At 36.5% G+C, this 27,983-nt stretch overlaps 1 protein-coding gene across 2 annotated transcripts in view; it reads right to left on the reverse strand.

Annotated features, from left to right (window-relative positions):
* Nucleotides 1-27,983, reverse strand: part of nhsl2 (NHS-like 2) — a 222,671-nt gene that overhangs the window by 165,070 nt on the left and 29,618 nt on the right. The window lies entirely within an intron of this gene.

Below are 27,983 nucleotides of genomic sequence, written 5' to 3' on the forward strand. Positions count from 1 at the left end.
TGGGTTTGTCCAAGCGCAGTCTTTCCATTTGAATAACTGATAACATCTCGCTGAGCCAATGAGCAAATGTTGGTGGAGTAGTAGACTTCCAGGCGAGAAGAATCAGCTTTTTAGCCACCGCCATCCCTAGGTCCAGTGCGACCTGCGTGTCGTACAGAAGGTCAGAAGTTTCATGTTTCAGAACTTTTAAAGTATATTTACAACCGCGACGGGATTCTCTCCACGTAGAATGTCAAGAAATACAATGTGATTTCAGCCACTTCTGAGAAATAATCCTTTTTTGTCAGTGTTTTTGTTTTTCATTTTCTAATTTCCGCTCGACCCTTCTGTCTCAGCCCTGCGGTTATTCCTCTCACTCTGTCCTGCCGGTGAGCTCTCTCTGAACAGGGTCAAATGATACCCCACCCAGTTTAATAAGAAAAATAAACGGGCTCTCGCTGTTTTTCTCCTGTCACAGGAGTCATTTCCTGACAATCCTGAACGTGGATTAGGGAAGGAGGGCTGCTGGAAAACAGAGACAAGTTACTACAGGGGGAGAAGCTACTTATTGGAGCTGCACACTTTGGTGTGTTACAGACTTTTATGCATGCATAAACACAAAAATGTCCTCTTCTTTCACCTCTGCACAAAAAAGCACGTGTGAAAGAAGAGCATCAACACATGGGAGTGACTAGTGGAATTTGTCCCGCTTTTTAGTGCCCAATTCACCAACGAATTAGGGATTCAGCCACAGTTGCTGCCGTCTATCCTCCTCTCAGTGAGACAAAAAGAAGCCCGGTTGTCCCTCCAACTGGAGAAAATAAGATCTGACATGTTTAACCAAAAACAGATGAGACTTAGAAGGAAAAAGGGGGCGGACAGGAGGGGAGATACAAGTTAACAGGCCATTATAGCAGCGTCTGTATATATAGGTTTGGTTCAAACGTGGCCAGAGGCGAGGGAAAAACAGAGGGATGGAGGACGAGGGAGGCAGTTTGTTTTCCTCTCATCAGAAGAAGACAGAAAGTGAAGGGATGAGGAGGCGGCGGGGAGCAGAAGAAATCCTACATCTCCTAAAAACAGACTTCACTTGACATGTGCGCAGCCTGAATATGGTTTCTGAATATGATTAGGACTCCTCAGTAAAAAAATCCAGCTTCAATCAGTGTTTATTTTGATTGCTGAAATAACTGGAGAAGGCCTGCTAAAATTGTCCTCTCTTCCTGCCAATTCCATCCCAGCTCCCTCGTTTGGAAAATTAAAATCACAGGGAGCTTTTTTGCATGAACTGAAAATATACAACGCAGTTTAAAAGTTATTCTGACACTGATAAAGACAATGTATTTAATGAATGCTAGTTTAACTGAAGCTGCATTTTTGGAGTCTTTGTGGCTGTTTTTGTGCCTCTTGGCTGTTGAATTGCATCTTATTGTGGTGATTTTCCATCTTGTTCGGTCAGTTTAACCTCTTTCTGGCTGTGTAGTGTCTCTGCAGCCATTTTGCATTCATTTTTGTTCACTTTGCGTCTCCTTTGTTACTGATTTTTATTAGCTATTGGCTTTCTATAAGTCTATAGCAGTTGTTTTACATCTGTTCCAACCATTTTCCATCTAGCAGTGTTTTATGTTTTTTGCAAATTTTATCTGTGTTTACACTGGACTGGCATCTATTGGTGTTCTTTTGGTATCACATTTTATTGAACATTAAAATACATCCACAGGTTTGAAAGGCGTCTTCTATGAAATCACCAAAATTACCACATTTATCAGAGTTAGAAACTGTATAAACAAAGATAATCGTAAAAATTTTATCTTTCAAATGATCCGATGTGCAGTCCAGAAAATTAACAAAGTCAAAGCTTAAAATTATTATATTTCAGTAAAATTCCTTTACTCAATGGGACTCATTCAAAAATGTCAAAAAATAAACTTTTTGCAACAGATTCTGCAGGAAAAATTCAAATCCATGAGCGCACATGGCAAAATTTGCAGAACTCAGCTGAACTGCAGGGAGTGTTAACACCAAACGGAGAGGAGAGAAATGAAGGCACTAATTACTTATTTTTACTTCTCTGACTAAAATGGTTGTGGCATCACCAAAATTGTACGTCTTTTTAGCAATTTTGTGTCCCTAAGTGTCTCATTGCTGCTGTGCATTCATTTGCAACAGGGATCTTAATGACGAAATGTTAATTGATTGATTTCCATTATCATTTAACCAATTAAAAGTGCTTTAACTGATGAAGCAGAGGGTGAAGAACATAAAAACTGTACTGTAGATTAGGTGTAGAGCCTGGTCACTGTTAAAACAGACTGAAGATTGCAGTTTTGTTAATAATCTGGCTAGCAATGAGCCCGATTAGCTAAAAATGTTAGGCTAACTTGCCTTGATCTTCTATGTTCAACACTTGAAGCTTTGAGTCCCAATTTTTCAAAGTTGGGCCTTTTTTAATTTGTTTGGACCACTCAGACCAAGCTGGACATGAAATAAATAGAGAAATGTTATCAGAATATGAAGTGTTACATAAAATATTAAGGTTTGGGTATAATTATTGTCGGATAACAAATATAAATAGCAGCTAGAGTGGTCTAATCAGTTAACTTAGGGACTTTTCTTGACTGCTCCCCATTATTTTTCCTCTAGATTTTATTTAGTGTATCAAAGCATGGTCAAAATGAGCAGTGAACACACACACTAGATGAAACATGAAGTCAGGAATACGGTGAAGCTTGTTGAAAGTTAAAGGACTAATAACAACCATTACTAGCAGAGTAGAGAGAGTAGAGAGAGCTAGTAAGTCAGAAAGCAACAAATCATAATAGAAAAAGTTGAATATCTTTGGTTATTTTACAAAATACTGTATTCTCAGTGCCCACAGGTGTTAAAAATGCTGGGGTAAAGGTGTCTGTTGCAGTGTTTCCCCTCCCATATAACCAGCGAGGCGACCCGCCTCGTCGGTATGGGAGACGCCAGTGTTTACAAACAGTGACGTCACGAAGTTACGTGATTACCGCGCTGGTTGGCAAGAGGAACCAGAGGAACAATGGCTGACAATAACAATGCGAACTATCCTTCCGTGAAATTGTCCGATTATGCTCAATCCTTATCACCTGAGGCCCGACAAAGATACGTGAGTAAGCTGAGATATCAGGGAAACAATAAAACCTTGCCAGATCCCTACAATTTGAAGACTGGGTGGGTTGACGATCCTTCATTGTGGCCGGACATTTCCTTCACCGACATTTATTTTTACTTGATTGACACCGCTGGGCAGTTCACCCACCCAAAAATATGTAATTATGAATTAAAAATAATATATCTTCTGTTAATCTTCAACAAGATCTCAAAGAAACATCAAGAAGTTGCTGTATTTTTTTGTCTGTAGTATGGCTTCTATGTAACAGTAACAGACCCACAGCTGATTGAAAATAGGACAATTCTAAAAAACGATCGCTAGACGCATACAGAAACAAATATGGTTACAAATATGAGGCTGCTGGCTTGAGGAGATGTTACTGAATATACTTCATTCGACTTTAGTATACTTTCATCACCTAAAAAGCGATCGGTAACACATGACAACACTGAACCAAACCGAAAGTGTAGAGATCGCTTAACGCGAAGGAACGCTTCGTACAACCAACAACTACACATGATATTACCATTGTGGTAAATACATGTGCAATTTCATTCATGAAAAGCGATAACTTTACGTATTTGTTTCAAACCCTATATCATTCTCGTAGTAAGCTGTTACTGCCGGTTCTTGCCAACCAGCAGCGTCTTGTACCACGTGACCATAAGAATGACGATACGCTGGCTTTTCCCATAGGCCACCGCCTCATTAAAATACTGCCGAAATTGCCGCCTCACTGGTCCGCGGCTGCGGCGGAGATGGCCCGATAGTATATATATTTCCTTCCTTCCTTCCAACCCCCCACCCCACCCCCGTCAACAACTTTCAGCTGAAAGTGACCCCACCACCTCACAGCCATTTCAACCCAGGGGAAACACTGTGTTGCTTTACTTCCTTCCAAATTCTCCATTTTTCTCTCTATTCAGCACAACTCTAGACATGTTTCACCATGCTGAATGCACCTTCCGACAACTTGCTCTTTTGTTGACCATTTTTTAGCCATGTTCCATTTATTTTACAGATCAAATATGTTTTATTTTCCTTCCAGCCTCTCTAATTCTTTTCCATGCTTGTCTCCTAATTGCTCTGTATAAACACATACTGCAGTTCAGCCGGATAATCACAGAATTTTTGCGACGTCTCCGTTGTTACAGCTGAGTCACTCCAGGTTTCTCAGTTGCACCAAGTACAAATTTTTTTGTTTTGGAAAAAATGCAAATGGTTTATTTTTTCCTTTTTTTAAAAAAACATTAGGGTGTGAAGCTTTTCCTGACAGCCCTGCACATCTCATATGATTAGCTCGAGGGCTGTCTAAAAGTTGAAATTCCAGTAATTATTTTAGTTTGTACAGCTTCTGGCTGTGGTAAATGGTATAATTTTGACATTTTTTTTTTATAAATACATGCCTCGAGCAGATTTTGCAGTTGACATGGTTACATCTCTATCTTTGCCGTCTCACTCTGAGCTCTCATAAGTGCATTCCACATCTTCTATTTTATTCTATTTTGCGTTTTTATTACACTTTATGGTTTCCTCTCCTGCTGCGAGCCTCTCATAATTCCCCCTTCCTCTCTCTCTTTAAGCCCCAGCCCCACTGCCTCCTTCATCGTTATCCCCTTCTCCCCATAAACACTTTAGCTGCCTGGAGGACACACACAATCACACACAAGAAGCTGCACATAAACACACACATATCACCGAGTTACAGCCCACAAACACACACACACTACAGGCATGTTTTTAATACACTTTTTCCTGACTCTGAGAGTGTGTTGGGGCCTTCCAAAGCTCCATCCTGCAGCAGATAATGAAGCCACACTGTAATCCCTAAAAAGGAGTGGAAAGAAGGGAGGAAGGGACCAGCTCCTCTCTTTCTGTTTCTATCAGACTCTCAGGTCGCTTCAAGTTTGAAATCTAAAGGCCACATATGAACCAAAGAGCGCTATTTTTTGTTACTGCTGCAGAAAGAAAGCTGAAGTGAAAGTTCCAGTTTCACTCTCCAGTGAGTCAGGAAGGAAATTGAACCTCTCGCCCTGATGCAGCATTCAAGAAGGCAATCATCAAGTCATTTCCTCGAGCCGAGAGACGGGAGGGAGGCTCAGCCAGACCCAGTTTGGCTGAGAAAAGCCAGACGCCGCTGAATTATTTGCAGTCGGTGCCCATCAATGGTTGAAATCAGATTGAGCGAGCGGCTCATCCAGCTCGCCGAGGGGGCTTTGTATCGAGCTGCGTTCAACAGGTGGCGAAGCATTCATCCCATTCAATGCTACACTAAACTCTTTGATTTTGAAGCCGTTTAAAGGGAAAGATGTAATTTCTGTGGGAAAAAAACATCTCCAGCTTCACTGTAACTGAAGGGCGCCATTCAGTGGAGAGACTGAGACACTGAAGCATTGGATCTGTAAATGTTCTGACAACATAATATTCAAGAGAAACACCAATAAATGCAGATAATTTAAGGAGAAATATGCTTTAATAACAGCTAAACGACTACACAGGTAGATGTGTTATTTCTGTGCCATCCTTTCTTATCTATACCAATCAGCCACAACATTAAAACCACAGACAGATGTGGTTTAGAACTGCTAAATACAATGTTCTGCTGGGAAACTGTGTCATGGATTTAATTATGCATGAATTCTGTGTTTATTTTACATAAGTATAGTCGTTTCCACGACAAATCGATGCAGAAGAGGCACAAATTGGTGTACTAAAATTCAACTGACTGCAGGAATAACTGCTGGAGGAACACGACCAAGAGTCACAACAAAATCATCCCTGAATCAGAATCAGTGGCAACAAAATTTTACCTTCATACTCTGAATATTTTCAGAGTTACAGACCATTTCAGGGCTAAAAAAAACATTCGAGTTCTGGTAAAAACTGCAACCAGATCAGTTTCACATTCACTCCATGAGACACGATCTAAAGAATGAATCTGGTTCTTATCCAGCCCATTTTTTCTTTAGAATATGCATCAATATTAGAAAGGTTTACCTTCAAATTTTTAATATATTCAGAGTTACGGCCCTTGAAGTCATAAGGGTGGGTCCAGATTTCACACTTTTTAATGGACTTTTTCCATCATTTCTGAGCCTCATAGCTTCATCAATACAGCAGATAAACACATGACATTTTAGGAGGAAAAACATATTTGAGTTTGGTAAAAAACTGCAACCAGATCAGTTTTACATCCACTCCAGGTGTCACAGTCTAAACACGAAATCTGCTTTTTGTTCATCTTCTCTATAACCATCATTGAGCATCACTATTATGGGATGTATCATTGTTTGAACAGTTACAGTGTAATGTCTACGACAGAATCATGGAAACAAGCTCCCAGATGTGTTTTCTGATAATTCACCAGAGAAAACTTTAAAAAATGAATTCTGGGTCAACTTTCAAGGCGCACATCAGCATGTGTGACAGGTGGTTGGTCACAACAAGTTCTAGACATTGAACGTGTCATTTTTACTCACATTTGATACCAGGATCATCTAATAGACATGATTCATTGTCTCTGGTTTTGAGTCCTTTTGGACAATTTTTTGAGTCACTTTAGAGATTGTTTTTGTCTTTTTAGACAAGAACTGGGTCATTCTGAACAAATTTGGTTGAGGGAAAATTTTAAATAATTTCCCAACATGTAGATTTTCTTGAAGACTCTCTTTCACCTTAGTCACTTTAAAGAATTTGTTCGATGATTATTTTTTTTGTGAGAATCCAAGATTGATTCACTGTTGCAATACTTATCTTATGCAAATAAAGCAACATCACAATATTATGGCAATCAGTCAATGATCAGAAATGCACAATGTAATTAAAAACACCTTGATTACCTGCCTGTCAGTGTGGAAGTTAACTGTGTTTTAAGATAAACAGTGCATGAAGGGGTTTCCATCAGTTTTAAACAGTTTCAAGAAACTATTTCACTTTGCATTGCTTCCTGGATCATATTTGATGTTTCAACTGATTCAAAACTAACCCACAACCACAAGGCAAATGGACAACTTTATCCAACAAAGCACAACATCCAAGATGTCTTCAGAGCAATCTGAACTGAATCAGAAAGATTCTTCCACGTCTCCATAACCTCGCGTCACTTTTTCTTTCCTAAATATCTGCAGTTATACTTAAACTGGGACTTGAACTTGCAGCTGTGACTGTGTTCCTGCTTTTGGTTTGGAAACTTCTTCATTGAACCGAAACATTAAGGCTGAGCGTGGCAAACCGAAAAAAATATTTTAAAATATGTATCACACACTGAGCCGAGAGCTGCCTTCAAAGCACAAAGCGGGGTGGGGGTGGGGGTGGGGGGTGGGGGGTGGGGGCAGCGAGGGAGGGATGATGATGATGGTGATGATGTGCAACATATTCTGAGTCACACACCAACAAACACTCTGTAGCAGGTTCACCATTAGGACTGAACTCCACTGCCCCCTAGTGGCCACCAGCAGCACTAAAACCTGCTTGGAACGAAACACTCCTGTTATATTAGACTGAATAATTTCATTTTTCGAAAATTTAGTGGGTTAATTTTGAGCTGAGAGATTAACTAAAATTAACTTTCATGGCAAAGAACGTCAAAGTTGATTTGACAGAGCATGAGAACGGTGTGAGAAAAGAAAGAAACATATTAAAATACAATGATTCAGCAAGGCTAAATTAGGTAAGGAAAGCAATTTATACAAGAAATATAATGAAGCCTATTCAAAATGTATTGTTCTAGGATGAAAGAAAGGCAAAAGTATTTAAAAAATGTGAAATGTTTGTATTTAGTAGCTCTTCTCTAGTATTTAAATCTTCTAAAGGAACCTTTAGGTGAGATTCTTATTTATACTTCCCATTTCCAACAATAAGAATAAACTTTTTGTTTTCCTTTTCAGCCAAAATACAAAAGATTTTCATTATGCGAGCACACCAGATGTGCATTTCCGTGACTAGGCATCTGCTAATTAGGATTACGGGATAGAATCCACAGCAGGTACTAAATGTGATGTCAAAACAGTGCATCTCATAAAACATTTACTAGTTGGTGCGGCAAACTTTCTTATCAAACTCCAACTAACAAAGTAACACACATGCTGCAAATGAGGGCTCACTGCAGAGAACACCTGTCGGAATGAATATGCAAGTCTAAGTTTTGTCTTTCAGAATATAATTTCTGAAACCTCTGAACTGAGAGCTGTTTGAAACCGTCAAAAAACTGTTTCATCTTCACCCACCAGGACTTTAAAAACAGCAACTTTTGAACACAAATTAAGCCTGAACTCTCTTTTTACATTACTTATTCATGTGCAAATACTCTACAAACACAATTTAGTTTAGATATTGTACAGGCTAAGATGTATGTCTTTCAAATCAGATAAATTGTCAGAAACTGTGAATTATTCCTATTTCTGTGATATACAGGCATGTTTAATGAAGAAGACACAAAAATACGCTTAAATAAACAAACTTTACATGTATTATAGTTTCATTCTGTAGATTTTTCTGCTGTTTTTGTGAGTATAAACAGTTAAACAAGACGATTTTTATGACCTTAAACTTGTTTTGAGGAAACATTCACATGTTCCTGTTCAATTATGTAGGATCTAAACCTCAATCTTAAAATGTAATCTCTCAATGTAATCAAGGACATTACATCACAAACAGTAGCACAACATCTTAATTTATTATTTAAACTTGTTGGGTAAATGTGTGATATTCTTATTTCCCTACTAGGAAGCACTTTGGCTCAGTGTCTGTTGTCTTAAATGTGCTAAAAAAAAAAAAAAACAAAACAGTGACTTCAGTTGATTATTGTAATTTATTCTGGTATTTTAGGCTTCTGGTAGTCAGATCATTCTCCACAGCACTCTGCAAGCACTGGAGAATAGTCTGACTGAGCATTATGATAATTCTACTGTTGGGGGGTGGGGGGTGGAGGGTTCTCTAGTTTATTTGAATTTCTTTGAACCAACTCTAATCGTCTTGGGCTGCTCTAAGCCCGGGACGCAGTGATGGTGCCCCTGAACTGGATTGTTACATAAATGAGCCCGTTTGACCTCAAAAATATTATTTACAGATCTTTACAACCATTCAGAGAAAGAACCAAGCACGTCTGTCTCATTGCACAGCCCAAGTATTCTTCAAAACCTGCCATTTACAGTGCATAAGCTGGATTTTGTCAAGTGAAATGCATGGTCAACAGCAGGTTTATGGCTATATTCTACATCCAGTGAGTCAGACCAGGCTCCCGAAAGCTTTATGACTTTAAATCATGAGTCAGATTTAAAGCTGAGTTTGTAAAAAAAAAGATACTATGCGTGTAGAGAATGGAAAACTAAAGTTAATGCACAGGAAGGCAGCAAAAATGAACTAAAATCAACCAGAAATTCCCTATTGTAAATCAATAAATCAGCAAAACTTTTAAGAAAAGATGCTTTTAGCAACACTAAACTTTGTCAGAGAGTTCTTTTAACTTCTGTGGTAGATACATGAACTTTTCTATATAACAGAACTCATATTATTGTTATTTCTGTCTCATTCACTTCAGGTCAAATGATGTTTTGTGTTTCGTGTTTCTTGATCTGGTTTGTTTCTGCTGGATTTCCTTGAGACGTGAAGTCTAAATGCACTAACATATTTGTTAGATTTGAACATTTAAGCTTCAATAAACCACTTTCAGAGCCATTATTTCATTCAAAAGTGAAACCACTAGATGCCCAACCTGGACCGGGATCAGACTACGGATAAAAGCTCATTTCCTGGACGACATGTTGAAACGATCCGACCACAGAACCACCGAAACCTGCACTAACACACAGTACAGTGCAGCATTGTGAAGTCAGCCACACCACTCTGCTTGCACATTCATGAGCTGTGCCAAAAATACTTCATAAAGGCCCACTTTTTAACAAAGCATACATTTTAAATCCCACACTTTAAGGACATTAATGATTTATGGAGAAAATGTGGGGTTTGATAATAAGTCTTAAAAAAAGGGCCTCGCAGGCACGCAAACAGTGACAGGATGGAAGTGGATGTCCAGATGCATATTTTTCACATTATGGTGATGATTTCTTAGTCATACCAGATTGTTTTCTCATAAGCATTATTGTTAAAGGTAAGAAAAACAAAAATAAGGTGAAGGTGGGAAGTAGTGAAGGACGAACGGAGCAACTAGAAAGAAGATAACTGGTGACAAAGAGGTCAGACAATAAATAAATTAGAGCTGTAGAGTGAGATCAAGTGAAAGGGGGAAACCCTAAAATACACAGGAAGGTTTGAAAGGCACACTATGTTGAAAAAAAAATGCCATAATTACATAACACATCAGATCAAGAAACTGTAAAACCAGAAAAAAATGAATCACCAATCATACTGACCTCTTACTAACTATGAGAGAGATGCACTTTTTTGGGAAAAAATAATCAAATCTCAGCATTTTTTGTGTAACTAATGTTCAAGGAAATTTAGCTGTTGTTTGATTCATGGTACACAGAACTTTTATTGCAGTGAAAAATGAGCCCACAGTGAACAAAAAGAAGTTACATCCTGATCTGAGCACTGAGGAACTGTCTGTAAATGCCAACCAAGCTTTAATTTTAAAGTAAATATATTAAGTGTACATCAATCAAATGTGTTCTTTTTTCAAAACAGATTCCAATGCCTCAATTTAGGAACCCTAAATCAACACCAGGGCTTTTATTCTGCATCCAGAGGTTCAGAAAATTAGACAAAAACTCACAATTTTTCACATATTAAATACATTTAGCCTTATTTCAGTTGGTTTTATATATATATCTATGCAGTGGAAATGCAACACTACCATTCAAAAGGTGATATATTTCACTTTTTTTTTGGCATAATATTGCTTCATATATCAATAACGCCTCTTTACTATTCGGAAGCTCCATAACAAGTTGCTTTATTCCCTCAAAATAAGAGTTTATGCTAAAATACATGAATTTTTTATGTTCTCAAAATTTGCAGAACTTGTATTGTTTTGTTACCATCTAGCTCATTTTTGCTGCCATGAAATCCCCAAAATCAACAAAGAAACTGTGTTTACTGCTGTGTCACATCTGACCCACTTAATCTTAATTAAACCCAAACTGCAATTATTATTATTAATATCTAAGTGGAACTGCCTCAACTAAACCTCAGCACTTCTAAATCAATCTGACGATCAAAAGCATTTTTGGACACCAGATAAAAGAGATAAAGTGATGGAGAGAAGAGAACGGTGACAGAATGAGACAAGGAGAGACAGATATTGTGGCTGACAAATGGAAAAACAAAACAATTAAAGAGAAGAAAAGGCAGAGCTGAGAGAAGAAGAGGAGGGAAAAAAGTGAGTGGAGCGCTGCACCGCTTTGTTTTCATTTTTCCGGGTGCTCAGCCAACTTTCTAGAAAGAGTTGTAGAGCAAAATCCCCCCGAGGCTCAGTAGCTTTCTACGACTTCCTGGTTTTTCAAAAAGCGTTGCCAGGCAAAAGTCACAAGACTCAGCCAATCAGGAAGCTGGATTTTGGCTGGAGCTGCTTGGATTTAGTCCCAGTAAGTTAAAAAAAGTAAACCGCCAGAGACTGTAATCAACTTAAAAACACACAGACAGATATTGTTGTTATATTTTAATGCTGATCTATGATTTTAAATCACAGAGCTGCTATTGTTGTGGATTTATGCTCCATTTAACTCTGCTCCACATCTATTATCTTAAACTTAATTTGCACGTATATTGTGCAGGAAACAGCACATTTATACTGACCAAACAGAACACAATGTCTTCACTGTCAACTCTTTCTTTTGTTTTCCCACAATATCCAATTGTGCAAGCAAAAAAAAACCAAAGAATGCAAAACTACACAACACTTAGAGCCACATTTTTCTCACTGTGGTCTCATTTTTCACTGCAATATAAAGTCCTGCACCTCTGTGGACACAGAACAAGAACTCAGAAATCAAAGTTATAATGCCACAAATTGTAAATGAAGAAAAGAAGAGAGCTGAATTTCTGTGATTATTCATTTTACATTTCGAACATTTTAGCAAATGTCCACAGGTATTGGCAACACAAACTAAATGCAAATATATATATATATATATATATATATATATATATATTACAGCCTGCATTTTCAACTTAAACATCTTCGTCTCCTATCTATCCACTATCTTGTGCCCTCTCTATGGAAACATGGCCTGCAGTTCAGCTGAAAAGTCCTTGAATTTTCATTTTTTAAAAGACAAGTCATTCATGGCTTCTCGGTTGGCCAAGAAATTTAGATTTTTTTTGTTCTTTTATAGAATTTGGTTCTGTAAACGGCTTATTTTTGGTAAATTCTTAAAAGAAATATGCAGAATAAAAGATTTTGATGAAATATCCACATTTTTATCTCAGATTTGATTGCTTATATCGAGAAAACCAAAAATTGCACGATTAGTTCGGGGATTGTTGGACAGTTGAATATGTCACAAGTCTTCCTGTTCTCACAGTTTTTTGCTCTGATAAATGCTCATTTTGGCATTTTTTTAGAAGATGAGTCATTCATGGCTTCTGAGTTGGCCAAGAATTCACTTTTTTCTTTTACAGAAATTTGTTCCTACAAATGGCTTATTTTTGGTCAATTCTAAAAAGTAACATGCAGAATAAAGAGGTTTTGATGTAATATCCAGATTTTTAGCTCAGATCTGATCATTTAATACCCACAAAAGCAAAGGTGACACATGATTGGTTTGAGCGCTATTGCAAAGTTGAATATACCACAATTCTTTCAGTTTTCAAGCTTTTTGCTTTGATAAATGCTACAATTTTCACATTTTTTAGCACCTGACTCATTTATGGCTTCTCAGTTGGCTGAAAAATACAGAATTTTTTGTTTTTCGCAGAATCTGATTAATGCAAACAATGTATTTGTGGCAAATTTTTGAATGAAAAATGCAGAACAAAGATTAAATATTTGATGAAATAAAACATTTTTAGCTCATTGTTTCCCTATTAGCTTAATAGCTTATTACTTTGACAGTTTTTGCTCAGATAAAGGCTGTAATTTATGCACGTTCTTAAAAGAATAACATCAATTTTAAACCTATACTGGCAAATTTTGGGGTTCAGAGGGTTGAACTAAGCTTAATCCTAAAAACACAGTAGTGTCTGCCTCAGCATCTAGGGCCCTATGAAATCAGTTTTATTTTTTCCCAAATTCAGTTTTATTTTTTTCCCAAATTCTGTTTTTTACATTTTAATTTGTGGAAATTCCATTTTTTCCATTTTACTTCTATTTTACTCTTATTTTACGACCAAAAACAGTGTGTTCTTAATGTAAATGACTAAAATGTACACAAATTAAATAGAAATTAACTTACATTTATTGAGGTGACAGACAACACATTTCCTCAATATGACAAAATTATCATCAAAAACAAGCAGCAAGTTAAAAAAAAAACATTCGTTGACTTGTTATAAAACAACAACCAAACATGTGAGACTTCTTTTAAAGTAACTTAAACAAGCTATTTAAGCTGTAGGACTAGTTAGTCCCTGTGAGCTACTCTCTTCAAGTTTCCCACCCATCAGAGACGTCATACATGATTGCTCCTCCCTGTTTGCAGTGCTTCAGTAGAAACGGACACAGTTTTGTCATCTTTTCCAAGGGGATGTCAGTCTCAGCACACATAGCCACAAAATCTTCAATAAACTCTTTTCTTGAGTCCGATGACTTGAATGTAGAAGCAGTAATGCACGTTTGTAGGGATGTGGTCTTGCTAGCATTACTATTGAACTTTTCCTTCTTTCTCACATGGCTATTTTACGTTTCCAGTCAATGGAATGTTGACAAAATCTGCAAAACAACTGTTCACCTGACACATAAAAGTCGTTCGGGAACTGCTCGGCTCTGTACTGGGGGTTAGGCGTGAACTGACCGTGACGTCACCCATTGGTTTCAACGCCGAGAAAATGAAGCCCGGATTTTGCTACTTCCTGGTCGCCGTTTTGGATTTTTTAGAGCAGTGACATAAAAAGCGTCATCAAACAGCCTGGACCGGAGAGCAACTAGGGGCAGGATTGGCTGAGGACTCTCTTATCCGCCCACATTTTACCACAGAGGCTTCTGTTGCTGTCTATCAAGTATAGCCACGCCCCTCGGCTCCCCCAACTTTAACGATTTATTTAAAATTCAGTATTGATTTATTTTAAGATCGGCCACCTGATCTCTCATTTTGACCATGAAAACTAACGGGAAAAAAATCCTGAGCTGTAGAAAATCAGTCTATCAAATTTTATTTTTTCCAAAAATGAATTGGGGTCTATGGAGCAAAAGCTTTTTGGAGCCAACCCTAGCGGACGGCGTGACATTGCAAGTTTTTGACACTTCTGGGTGGGCTTCAATTTTGGAGCCAGATGCCACGTCCACTTTATATACAGTCTATGGTTAGCGTCGAGTTTCGCAGTTTTTTTCACTGACGAAGACAGAGCCATAAGGCGCCGCTTCGCCATGCTTACAATGTTTTGAAGGGGGAGGGGCTCAGTCTTTGGAAGGGACTTGCTGTGTCACCCAGATTTGCTTCCCTCCGTGCTGTTTTCCCCAGACTTACATTCCTGTTCCACATGAAAACAGCATTGTAGTGAAATTATGGCAAATTCCGCGATATTCCGCGTGTAAACATAGATTCCGTTTTAACGGCAAATTCCTCGATTCCGTCCGCGATTCCGTGACTGCGGAAATCATAGGGCCCTAAACATCCACCCCGATCTCCTTTCTGTGACCTCACTCTGAGGACGCCACTCTTCGTGCACCATCAGGGAACTCAAACGTCTACATGAGGTTATTTCCAGATATATCTGACCCGACTCTGAGCTGAACATCTCACAGGCCAATTTCCAGGGTTACAGAGTTCTCTAAACATAAAGACGCCCTCTCTCTGGTCCGCACTGCAGCTGGATGAAGAGAGGGAGATACACTTTAAACCATTTGCATGTGAAATAGACTGGCGCTCAGATCAAAAAACAAGACCCACAAACACAGTGGGAGCGAGCGTGGAGACAGCAGCAGCCCTGTGAACGGAGAAACATGTGAGGCTGATTACAGAATATTTACTGCTGAGTCTGTCTAGACAGAAAGAGAGAGAGAGAGAGGTGTGATGGAGGGAAGGAAGGAAGAAACAGGAAACAGAAAGATGGTATAGTCGAGAAAGAGTAAGAGGAAGGTAAGGAAAAGTAAAGACGGAAGGAATAAACAGGTGGTGAGCAGGAGAGAAAAGTATCTGAAGAAGACAAAACGAAGGAAGGAAAGTATCTGTAGGACGATAAGTAAAATCAGACAATCAGGATCAACACGAGACTACAAAACAAAGCTCAGCACTGTGTTTTTACTCTGACGAGGAAATGCAACGTTAAACATCACAGCAAACTTTCTTACAACTTTAAGTCCTGATACAAAGTCATATATTTGGAACGGACACACATTAATACCATATTTTAGCATGAACATCATACTTTCCAATGCCTGAATATCACTACACTTCCCCAAATTGCAATTTAGATGGAGCTCTGTCGCTTTCAAGAATTATGAGCTGCTGCAAAATAGTTGTATGCGTGCTACATTTCACAAAGACAGATGTTCAAAGTGCCACTAATCCATATTTCCATTTTAAAATGACAATATGAAATGAGCTTGTCGAGTTTTCCGTCGCTGTCCTCATCAGCATTCTTTCCAGCAGCAAGCAGCTGTTTTCAGCAATAAAAAGCTCTGATATACTACCTGGCCAGCATCAAACAGTGTGCTGACACAATGTTTAGCAGCTAAAGAGCAACATATTTCTAATATTTCCCTCAGGAGAGTGAATATTTGACTTCATGTAGGCTGTAAATGGATTTATCATTTAGGAACAACTGTTAACTACTGAGACATTTTGAACCTCTAATTAGACACAAAACAACTGAAAGATCAGGTCCTTTGTTATCATAATAGATAATAGATGAGCAAATCAGTTGGAAAACACAAATCAAACATACACACAAGTAAACTTTCAAGAAGTATTTCAGTTTTAAACAAAGCATAATGTGTTCTTGATCAAAAATCACTACGCATCCTATACTATTCCATTGTGTTACCGTATTTCAATTACTGTGTAGAGATCTGGGGTAACAATTACAGGAATTCAATCTACTCATTAACTACTCTTTAATAGGGGTTATTGACAATGACGGCTATCGGGAGCATACTCACTCTTCATGCAGTCAAATTATCAAAATTTATAGTGAAAGGAAAGTGAAATTCCTGTACAAAGCTAAAAATAACATTTAGCCATAAAATATACAGAGATTGTTTAGGGATCGAGAAGGGGGATATCAATTAAAAGGAAAACACAACTTTAAAATTAACTAAATCCATAGAAACGGAAAGAGAACCCAACAAATCATGGTCACAATAATAAAAGAAAAGCGTATTTTTGATGTAAAAAGAATAAAACTAAAAGTCTCTTGTGAAAGCCCAATGTTTTGTTGAACTATCCATCAACCCCGATCTCCTCTTGAGCAGGCTTTGTGGCTTTAACTACATCACCTTTGACTAATCAATTAGTTGATTAATCAACAACTAGTTTGAGAATCAATTAATTTGAAAAAATGTAAAAACCTTCTGACTCCAGCTTTGTAAGTGAATATTTCTTAGCGTTTCATGTTTAATAGACCAAACTACATGATTAAAACAGAAAATAATCGACATATTGCTATATTCTAATCATATATGCTGCAGAAACTAGAGGGCGCTGTAACAATGACAGGTAACTGTTTCTATAAGCTATTTTTAAGCACATTTTTAAAAACTTTTTAAGCTCACTAGAGGTCTTTTTTAAACTTTTTTTTAAAAGCTAACAAGCTTCATGGGATATGGAAACATCTTTTTTAATATTTAACTTACTAATCGGCCGTTTTTGCTTCTTTCAATGCATTACGACAACGTGAAAGTAAAATTAAAACATGCAAACATTAAAAATGAATTTTTCTTGCAGAGTTTTGCTTGTTTTTCTTCTTCTATTTTTTTTGTGGTTGCATATGGATAACATCACCTACAGCGCCACCTTCTGTCGACACAATGCAACTTGCTTCTTGATCGAAAGCGGTTTTCTTTTTCTCGAGCAACACTTCAAAGTTTGCTTGAAAATTACACAGGAACACAGCTTAAGGGCCATAATAAGCTGCTTCTATGAACATTTATGGTTTTATGTCTTCGAAAATCATGAAACACTGTTTTCATGCAACAGAGACAAACTCAGGTTTCTCTGTGACTTTCACTTCACCTGCTCCAAAGCTTTTCCTTTGAGACACTCGACACCAAACTGACACACACGACTGAACAGTCATACGGTTAAACCTTCAATGACCTTCAGCCGACTTGCCGGAGGAAAGAAAACTGCAGCGTCAGACAGAGAATATAAACAATAGACAAGTGTGTCATTGTCGGCCTGGCTGGTAGTTTTAGACCCTCAAAGACACAGGAGGCAACTTCCAGACAGGCAGCATTCCCCAAACCTGTCCCGTGAGCCATGAATTATGCAGAAACACCGTCACTGTTTTGACAGTTAACGCAGGAAGCGGCATATTTTCTGCACACACACACATAAACAATGAGCACACACAGTTTTCACACTTGAAACCTACAGCCGAAGCAGCTAATATGCACTGAGGGGTTTTTAATAGAGGCTGATGAATGATGCAGTCCTTCACAGAGGGCATTTTCATCCTCCCTCTCTGTAATTCATCTTCTTCTCTTTCCTCCATTTAAATCTTCTCTTCTTTCAAAGTTTTCACACTGTTTTGACTCCTCTTTTTGTTATCTCAAAATCTTGTTCAAGCACTTCTTATCTTTCTTTGTCTTCTGCTTCGTTTATTTCACTCTTTTATTACCATTTCCTCGCCTGTTCCTTGTCTTCTTGTGCTCCTGCGACATTTTTCCTGAAAGTCCAGTTCTGTAAACATGTGGAGCTCCATCTGCAAAGAATGTGAATCTCCTAAACTGTGTCAAAACAGCAATTCTTCAACTTGAATTTCATTTTGGCTTAAAGGGGGAAGCTGCAAGGAGCCAAATCTACAAATTGCTGCTCACACATGTTCCAAAAAACACGACAATAACATGCTTCATGCACCCATAACAGTCCAAGAATATACTGACTGCCTAACATATGTTCTTTTAAATAAGTTTATATTCATTTTATAATCATGTAGTATTTAAGCTTCCTCACTGATAAACATTCAAATCTACTTCAACACATATCAAAACCTGTGCCATTCTCAGAACTTTTGGCCAGTAGGCGATTAGCTTAGCTTAGCTTAGCATAAAGACTGGAGACAGTTTTAAACGGCAAGCCTAGCGCTGTACAAAGTTTTTTTTTTTTTAAAAAAGTCCACGAGCCGCTCTAAAGCTCAATAATTAACACTATAAGTGATTTGTTTAATTTGTTCTCATAAACAAATGCAAAAACAATAAATCGTGTCCTTCAGGAAGTCGTAACCAGAAACAAAGTTGCTAGCTGTTACAGTAGTTTGTGTCGTTTCGTCTTCGAATTATATTCCTATACAATCAAACTGCATTTAGAGGGAAACTTATTTTCTCTCGGAGGTTATATCTGTTTTTATCAACTTATCTTTGAAGTTTATTTTAATATTTTACTGTATTACAGTTGTCTACCATATGGGCAATAGAAGACGTAGTCACCCTGGTAACCCAGTAAATAGAGGAGAGGCTTAGAAGATGTTTTTCAACCCAAAATGTGAAATTTTCCAAGTAGTTTGTTGCCTCAACGTGCATAAAACAGTGATTGAAAACAAAATCTGGTTGAACGTCTTGTTGCAGACTCGATTCCATTTCCTAGCGCAGACCTTGTGACTCTTTCAGACTAAGTTTCAGGGAGATAAATGCATAGTTTTCAATGCAGTTTAGCTGGAACATAACTTTTGTGAGACAGGTTTGATGTTTGGCTTATAAAATGATCCTTGGTTTAATTTCAGACAGCAGTGAAAGCTCCGCCAGTCTTATCACTTAAGAAATGCAACTTACTTGGACATTACTGCATAACTTCATTTTTTTTTAAAAAGAGCTATTTGACTACCACTACCTGCAAACATACAGCATGGCACCTAAAGGCTTTATAATAACCGCCATGTAAAGTGTGGATGTAATTCTCACCAGAGGGTGAAGAAAACAGTCATTACAACCACAACAGACAGCTGACGAGAACAACAGATTTTAGCTGCTTCCTCTGAGTCCGATGGACAAATGTATTTACGTGCAGCTGCAAGGGGTGAACAGGAGGCCCGCGGAAAACACTTTGAAATTAAACCAAATCTGCTGAATCAAGGGAAACCCAGCTGAGGGAAACACTTTAATTAACGCAAACCCAGTTTCTCCCAGACTGAAGACGAGACTATCTGGGCCAGCAGCTGCCTGCAGCTCCAGAAGTTGTCGGTTTGAGGCCCAAACCAGCTGGGAATACGAACGACGCCTCAGAAATGGTCATGTAGATGTAAGTGAGGCATTTAAAGACAGATATCTTCAGAGAATCAAAGGTTTCCTGAATAACTAAAAATTCTCCTATTCAAAAAAATGGAATCTGTAAACCTGCTGTATGTAGCTGATTTAAATACAGAAAAACAGATATAGTATAGCAGTACAGTATAGTTTTTATATTCTGTATAAAAAAAATCTGTTAAAAAAAAGTAAATAAAAAATAAAGCAAAAAATATGCTTTGTCATTTTTCTGCTATAAATATGCATAGCTTAAATTTGAAATTTGAATGGAAAATATTTGTATATTTATGTTTTTAGTGGATTTCAATACAATAAAGCTGTAATTTTATAGTCAGTCAGTACAATAGAATCAATTAATATTCATAAAAATACAGACTGTTTTTATGTGGACATTATGTACAGTTATGGATTTTTTTCTTTTTAATTATTTTTGCTTTCTGTAATTTTATTAGATATCATCTGTACAGTGACAATCTGTTAAAAAATAAAAAAATAAAAGTTTACAACAAAAAAACACATGTATTTTATTAATTTTCTGTTGGAAATATGTTTCTGATTTCAGTACAGTAAAACAGTGTAATAGAATTAAATATTTTTTATCAAAATACAGACACAGTTTTGACCTGTTTCCTGTTTGTTTTTTACATGATTAACAAGTAAATTAACTTTTTTTACCCCCCTGTGATTTTACTAGTTTTTATGCTTTTATGCTTTATTATGCTTTATTTAACAAAGCAGGGAAAATCTGTAAAGTTATTGTAAAATTACAGAAATGGTCATTCACATGTAATTAAGGCATTTATAAAGACAGACATCAGAGAATCAAACGGTTTCCTTCTGGAAACTTGTCCTTTTAGAAGAAACAAAGAGTTCTTCATTGTTAAAATAATAAAATCTGCAAACTTGCTGTACGTAGATCTAAAAGAAACATGTTTTTTCCAATTTAGCTACACTCGAATCCCTAATTCTAAGTAAAGTTTGCAATAACTCAACATTTCCTACATCTTATCTCTCATGTTGACACTAATCGCTCGATTATCAATAACCAGGAACACAGTTTGAGTTCAAGTCCAAACAATGAGCTACTGTCTTGAACTATGACAAGAAAAAAGCCTAAGTACCAGCTTATATCACCATTTTCAATCATGTCATAGTGAAAAACGTACAGTAAATGTAATAAACCAGTATCTATGAACGGCATCAGAGTCAGCAGGAGGATGTTGGGGTGGATGGTAGACCTGCAAAATACTCCACTTTCACACTAGAGAACAGGTTTCACATCCAGACTCCTGTTGATGGTCAAATTAACGCAATAAAAGACCGTCAGTTGAGGTTAAATGTTCATGTTAAAGCATATTTTTGCAAACCAAACTCATTTTCCAATCATAAATTAAGTGTAAGAAGTGGAACTTATATCGAACAACTTGATCTCTCAATTACGAGCTCAGTGAGTCATTTAACAGTTATCTGATAGCTAATTGAGCTAATTTTTGCTCTTTAAAGTTATTTATCCATTATTTTTCTATCAATCATCAAACATTATTCTTTTTTAATATCACTTCAATTGTGTGCCTAATATTATGTTGATCTGTTAGAGCACGATCGACCAAAAACTACGCTAGAAAATACATACAAATCACATAGTGGTAAAAAAGTTCAAAAGAACACATTGTTTTAAATCTAATTCAATACTGTGCTGTTCCTCTGCTTTACATGATAGAAAGGAGGAATAAGAACTGAAGAGAAGCTAACTAATAATTTAAATAAAAAGTTTTATAGTTTTGGGGACTTTCAAACTGCAATCCATAAAACAAAAAGTGGAATGCTTCCAAATTTTCCCTATTTTTCACAAACTACAACCAACCTTCTAACTCCTCCACAGAAGTTGTTTTTTTTACCTTCAGTTGATAAATGTTAGTTGCAAGGAAAATGCAAAATTGGAAACAACAGCAGAACTGATCGCTTTTTTCAAAAATTAAATTACTTTTCTTGAAACACAATACACAGTGTGCTCATCCATGTGCTCAGTTTTCTTCTCTGAGTTATGGTTTAATCAGTCAAGCGAGCCATTTGCAAACCGGAGCACGCAGCATCTAGAAAAGGTCAAAACCAGAGGAAATTAATTAGTTCAGATTAAGATAAAGCTGCTTCGGGCAGAACTTCCATGCAATTATAGAATCTCAGAAACTTTTGTGATTCACCACCTGGGTGTGTTGATAACTTTAGAAAAGATGAAATTCTTCACATTTGGTCGCATTTAGTTTGCAAATGGCTTGTTAAAAAACAATAAAATGATAAATAAACAACTATTGCCGTCAGATTAGGGAATCAATTAAAGATGAACGTGTCTTTTCTACCAGCAATTTCTGACCTTTCTTGCATCACGGACCAGATTAAAGTAAAACAACTTTCTACGGACCGGTCATTGTGCACATAAACAGGAAAAACACTCAGAGAGCATCATACTACGCAAAGGCTGCTCAGTCATTGTATGATCTCTGACGCATGAAATCTTTCATAAAAAATGACCTTGTGCTGAGCACGGCATGTGTTATGCATGTGTACGTTATGTACGGATACCGAATCATGCGATCTAAATACCGTATGTAGCAGGTAGCGGAGATTGATGGGACTCAGAAACACCCCCACAATTTAATCAGTTGTTCCTTGTATCATTTCAGATGGATAAGTCCCAAAAAGGTCATCAGCAGTTAATCTGTAGTAGGATCACAATCATATGACAACAAGTAAAAAACGTCAGCAGGCAGCTGACGAAGTGTTTACTTGTTGTCATAGTTACAGTGATGCTGTGCTGCTATCTCATAAAGATACAGAAATCTTTAACAAATCTGTGGATCCAGACTATAAGCACATCATTTGTGTCATTTCTGATCTTCCCTGAAAATTTCATCCAAATTCGTCAGTCTGTTTTAGAGTAATGTTGCTAACAGACAGACAGACCAACATATACCTATCATCACTTAATTCTACCACATTCATTGGCAAAGTAATAATGATCTTCTTTTCAAAAAACGAGTCCTAAACAAATAAAAAAAATTTGAGTTTTTCATTGATTTTGGCAGACTGATGGCTTCACTGAACATCAAGTGCGGGAAACAAGCACAGACAGGAAGACGATCTAGTCATTTTTCAAAATAAAACATCCTGCAGACTCCGCCAGAGATAAAATATAAAATAAATCATTTTTATTCTCTCTGTGCAGCCCAGCACCAGTCCACAGATGATTCTTGTTTTATCACTTGTGGTAAATTCCATTATCTTTGTGCTTTTTTCTGGCTGAGTAAACTTTCATGTTGGAGGATAAATCACGTCTAAATCAGCGCTAATTGGAGTCGAAGTGTGTGAGTGCAGCAGGACTCCCACTGCTGCCACATGACAGGAGTGAAGTTAATGAACGAGAAGGAAACAAACTTTGACTGTAATTCTTACACACACAGATGCAAACAAGCCATCTTCAAACAGCAAGCTTCTGCTTTGGTGTTCGGTCCTATCAGAGAAGTAAAATGTGACTCTGAGGCCCCACCATGGTGTAAATGTCAGCTGCTTCCTTCTATTTCAGCGGCTGCAGACCCAGAACACCCAGGATGGATGTAGACAAGGCATCAGATGACTTTATTCAGCTTTCAAGGCAGAAACGACAGAGTGATTTGTTCACGGGAAATAGATTACATCATTAAATGTCCCATATGGATTTACACGTCACATGAATAATTTGCTATTTCACTCTCCTAAGCGCAGAGAAGCAGATGAAACAGGCTGTGAATCAGATTTTATATGAACTTGAGTGTGAAAAATCGAAAGAAAATTTTCCACTCCACCTAAAAACGACATTTTTAGGGAAAAAAGACACTCTTTGTGCACAAAATTGCTGACAAAACGCATGAAATTGGTTAACAGAGATCTGCAGAGTCTTCCACCAACATGTACAAATGTACAGTCTGTTTAACAAATAAAAAATTAAATCTAGCAGCAAGGGAGCCTGAAAAAAATATGTTATGAAAATCGTGGAATATTGTAAATTTCAAAATTATTTAAAATTTATTAAAATAATGTGATATTATCTGTAAAATAATGTGCTTTTTAGCTGATCTGAACACAGAAAAAGCTCATTGTAATATTTAATTTTAATCTAATTTAATTTTTATTCCTTTTATTTTATATTCAGACACTTTAAAAGAGAAAATAATTATTAATAAAAATACTGAATTTAGAAATGAAATTATCTACAGTTTTGGCTAGTTTTTTTAATTAAATTCTTCTTTTCTGTTATTTATTTTTATTTTTATTTTATTTACATTTTTAACTACACTCAACAAAAATATAAACAAAACACTTGTTTTTGCTCCCATTTTTTATGAGATGAACTCAAAGATCTAAAACTTTTTCCACATACACAATATCACCATTTCTGTTATAAATATGTATAATTTTAATTTCAAATAATGAAAAAATCTGTATAATAATTATGTTTTTTAGCGGATTTCAGTACAGTAAAACAGTCTTACAATTCAACATTGAAACAGAATTAATTATTACTTCTAAAAATAAAGATGCAGTTTTGACCTATTGTTTGATTTTTTTTTACATGATTAACATGTTTATTAATACTTTTTTGCAGTAATTTTACTAGTTGTTATGCGTAATTTAACAAAGCAGGGAAAATCTGTAAAGTAAATGTAAAACTACAGTTAAAACTTGTTAAACTTTCATTTCTTACAGCCACATTTTTCACATTTTCCCCAAAGTGAAGTCTGAGAGCAGTCTTCACAGCAGTTATTGATTTCATTTTCGTGAAACATGCTTTATTCCATTAAAATTCCGAAGAGCAAATTGCTAAATTGAGTTTAATTTGACCTCTGAATGACTATAATCCCCGCGTTTCTCAGGCGCTTGGGGTCACGCTTGGCCTTACAGAACCACAGCTAGTTAAACGAGATGCTTCCTCGCTCATTCAGACGCTCTGACAACAGAATCCTTGGAGGACAAACGAGCTCATTTAAAAGTTTCGGGGACTGAAATGTCAGCCTGGGAGACGTCTCTCTGGGAGTCGGACACACAAAAGATCCAGCAGAGAGACAGATGGAGAGCCGATGAGTCAGGCTCGTCTCCCTCCTCTTTGAAATCTTTTGAGAAACTTCCTTCAGGGCTACAAACATCTCGAGGTGGATTAAAAGCTGTCATGTGAGAACAGTTAGCCAGCATACCGTCCTGAAACCGGAGGCTGGCCGAACAAACGCCGGCTTGTTGTGTGTCGCCGTCCCTTCCTGATCAAAAAGGACAAAAGTGCGACTCGTACCTCACTAATGCTCTGCTTTAAATGTGAAACACAGCAACCCTTGAACCTCAGGTTAAAGCCAAAGAGAGCTGAAGTGAAAAAGCATGCAAACAACGATAAAGCAAATTATCTATTATTGGTTTTTTTTCCATATTTATGGTTTTAGTGGCCTATACTGATCACAAAACTAATGAAACTGGACAACATCGACAAAATCTTACATCAGGATCCACACATGTACAAATTTACTGTCTATTGTAAAATAAATAAACAAATAAATCTGTAAACAAAACTCTAAAAACCTGACAGCAAGAGTGTTAGAAAAAAATTAAAGATAATGAAAAATGTAAAGGCTGTAAATAATATAACATTATCTGTAAAATAGTTTTAAGAACTTAAGATTAAAATACAGCAAATGTTAAAAAACATCTATTTTTAATTTGTAACTAATTTAATAGTAAAAACATTATTTCACAGATTACATAAAATAATGTTTTTTAGCTGAGTTTCTTTTATTTTTATTTTATTTAAATTTTTAACTAATTTAATAATCATATACTGTAAGAGGTCAAATCATTATTTATAAAAACGCTTTTTTATTTAAATTATCTGCAGTTTTTTCCTGTTTTCGAATTATTTCTTTTAATATTTATTTTAATACTTTAATACTAATCTGCAAAATAATGCTTTTAGCAGATTTTATTTTAACTTTATTTAAATTTTTAACAAATTTAATAAACATATATTGTAACAGAGCAAATCACTATTTATAAATAAAACAGATTTTATCTAAAGTTTTGACCCATTTTTTATTGTTTCTTTTTCACTTTAATAGTTTATTACTATCTATAAAATAATGGTTTATTAGTTGATTTAAATACAGTAAAAATACATTTTTATTTTATTAAAATTCTGAGCTAATTTAATAGCCATATGTTGTAAAAGAGATTTTATCTGAAGTTGTGGATTGTTTTGAATTGTTTCTTTTGCAACACATTTTTTTATGCGACTTTCCTAGATTTTATCTGAGATTTAAAATGCAGGAAATATGGATAAATCCATTTACACACACATATTTGTACTTTCTGGAGCTTCAATACCACCCTTGTTTGGAAGATTTTGTACTTTTTTTCTATTTTCCAGCATCAGCAATGAAAAACTTTCCCTCTGTGGGAGTCCTTTAATGGCACAGATCTGCTAAATACAACTATATGTCTGTCTTCACCACACTTTAGCACTGTGGGAGTTGTATTTCTGTAGATGTTGAATCCAAAATATGGCATCCAGGTGTGGAAAAATATTAAATTCTAAAAACTCAGCCATATTATTACTGGTGTATATTGGTTGACCAAAGACAGTATTTTTTAGCAGGAAATGTGGATACATCCGTTTATACAAACATACTTGTACTTTCTGGGGCCTCAATACCACCCTTGTTTGGAAAAATTTTGCACTTTTTTCCATTTTTTAGCACAAGTAATTAAAAACTTGTCCTCTGCTGGAGCTTTCTAATCTTTTGGATCTGCTAGAAACAATTTTATGTCTGTCTTCACCACATTGTATCACTGTAGGAGTTGTATTTCTGAAGATGTTGAACCCTAAATACAGCATCCCATGTAGAGGATTTCCCAGGCTTGAAAACTTCTAAAAAAAAACAAACCAAAACTGAGCCAACATTTATGAGGATTAAACAAAATGGCCTGACCCAGGTAGTCGCATTCAAAGTTCCAATAAGTCAGGAAGGCTTTAAAATATGATGTACAATTTAACATGCATTCATCTGATTCATTGTGTAAAATAGAAACATTTGTAGCCGACAAATTATTTACACAACCAACTTAAACAGCCATTCTGCTGATCTAGCCCAACCACAACACACCACCGGCTACATTCGACACGTGATGCACCCGCAGAAGGGAAATGGTGAAATAATGGCAACAGCTGCTTCAGCTGCTGTGTTGTCTTGTGGTTTGTGGTTTGAGCAAAGCTCCCTTTAAGCTCATTTGTTCACAGTGAGTCAAGCGTCCACATATGAAAGATGTTTGTTTGTCTTTTCAGTATTCAGTGTGACCAGTACGACTGAACTGTTGGGTTGCCTAGAGTTTATACAGAGACTCATTTTAAAGGCACAAACTGTAAATTATATCTTGCAGAACTGTCTGACCAATAAACATTTCCTGATGCTGCTGTCAGTGTTTATCTGATACATAAATCATCACATAAACGTCCTCCTACTTCCTCTTCATCCAAACATCTGATAATAAGCGGCAGCAGCAACATGAGACATGAAGGGCTTTATCAGACACAAAGCAACTTCAACTTTATCATGCTGCAGCTCCACCGTATGTTTAAATACATTCAAATATTTATATGAATTATTCAGCTGGACGTCGGGCGATAAATTGGCAGCAAATGTGTATAAATATGGAAATGTGAAGCTGCAGTTTTCTGAGAAGTAAAGTTGCTGCATGTCGATTTTTATCCTAACAGAGCTCATCCGTGTGACTATCTCCTGTGCTTTTGAAGTGTTGATGGCAGAAAAATTCAAATGCATGCATGGCACAAAAATGTTTTCCATGAGTGTGAGAAAATGTGACAAATATTACTTTGATTGGCTGGGTTGGATTAGAGCGGTAATGAAAAATAGATTTAATTGTTAAGGAGAGGCTAATTCTAATAGCTCAAAGGAGTTTGATTTGAAAAAAATGATGTTGCATGTACTTATTTTTAAACTACTTTTACTATTAAGCCATCTCATTCTCATGTGAAGGCAATGAAACATCCAGATTCACAATAATTAGTAAAACAAAGCCTCTGTGTCACCGATTTGACAGGATATTTTACTGATTTTTAGCATAAATTACCAACAAGTATTATTAATTTACACATTAACTGGACAAAAGCAGAGCTGTACATGAAGCATACATTAAAAATGAATACTTTAACAAACAGTAATTCATTCTTGAACAGCGTCCAGCTATTTTTACAACTTGCAAAGAGTATTATTTTGCAGATATTTGCTTATTTGGTTATTTGAATGCAAAACTTATGTATAT

This window comes from Acanthochromis polyacanthus, chromosome 23 (assembly GCF_021347895.1).
Source record: "Acanthochromis polyacanthus isolate Apoly-LR-REF ecotype Palm Island chromosome 23, KAUST_Apoly_ChrSc, whole genome shotgun sequence".
Taxonomy (NCBI): Eukaryota; Metazoa; Chordata; class Actinopteri; family Pomacentridae; genus Acanthochromis; species Acanthochromis polyacanthus.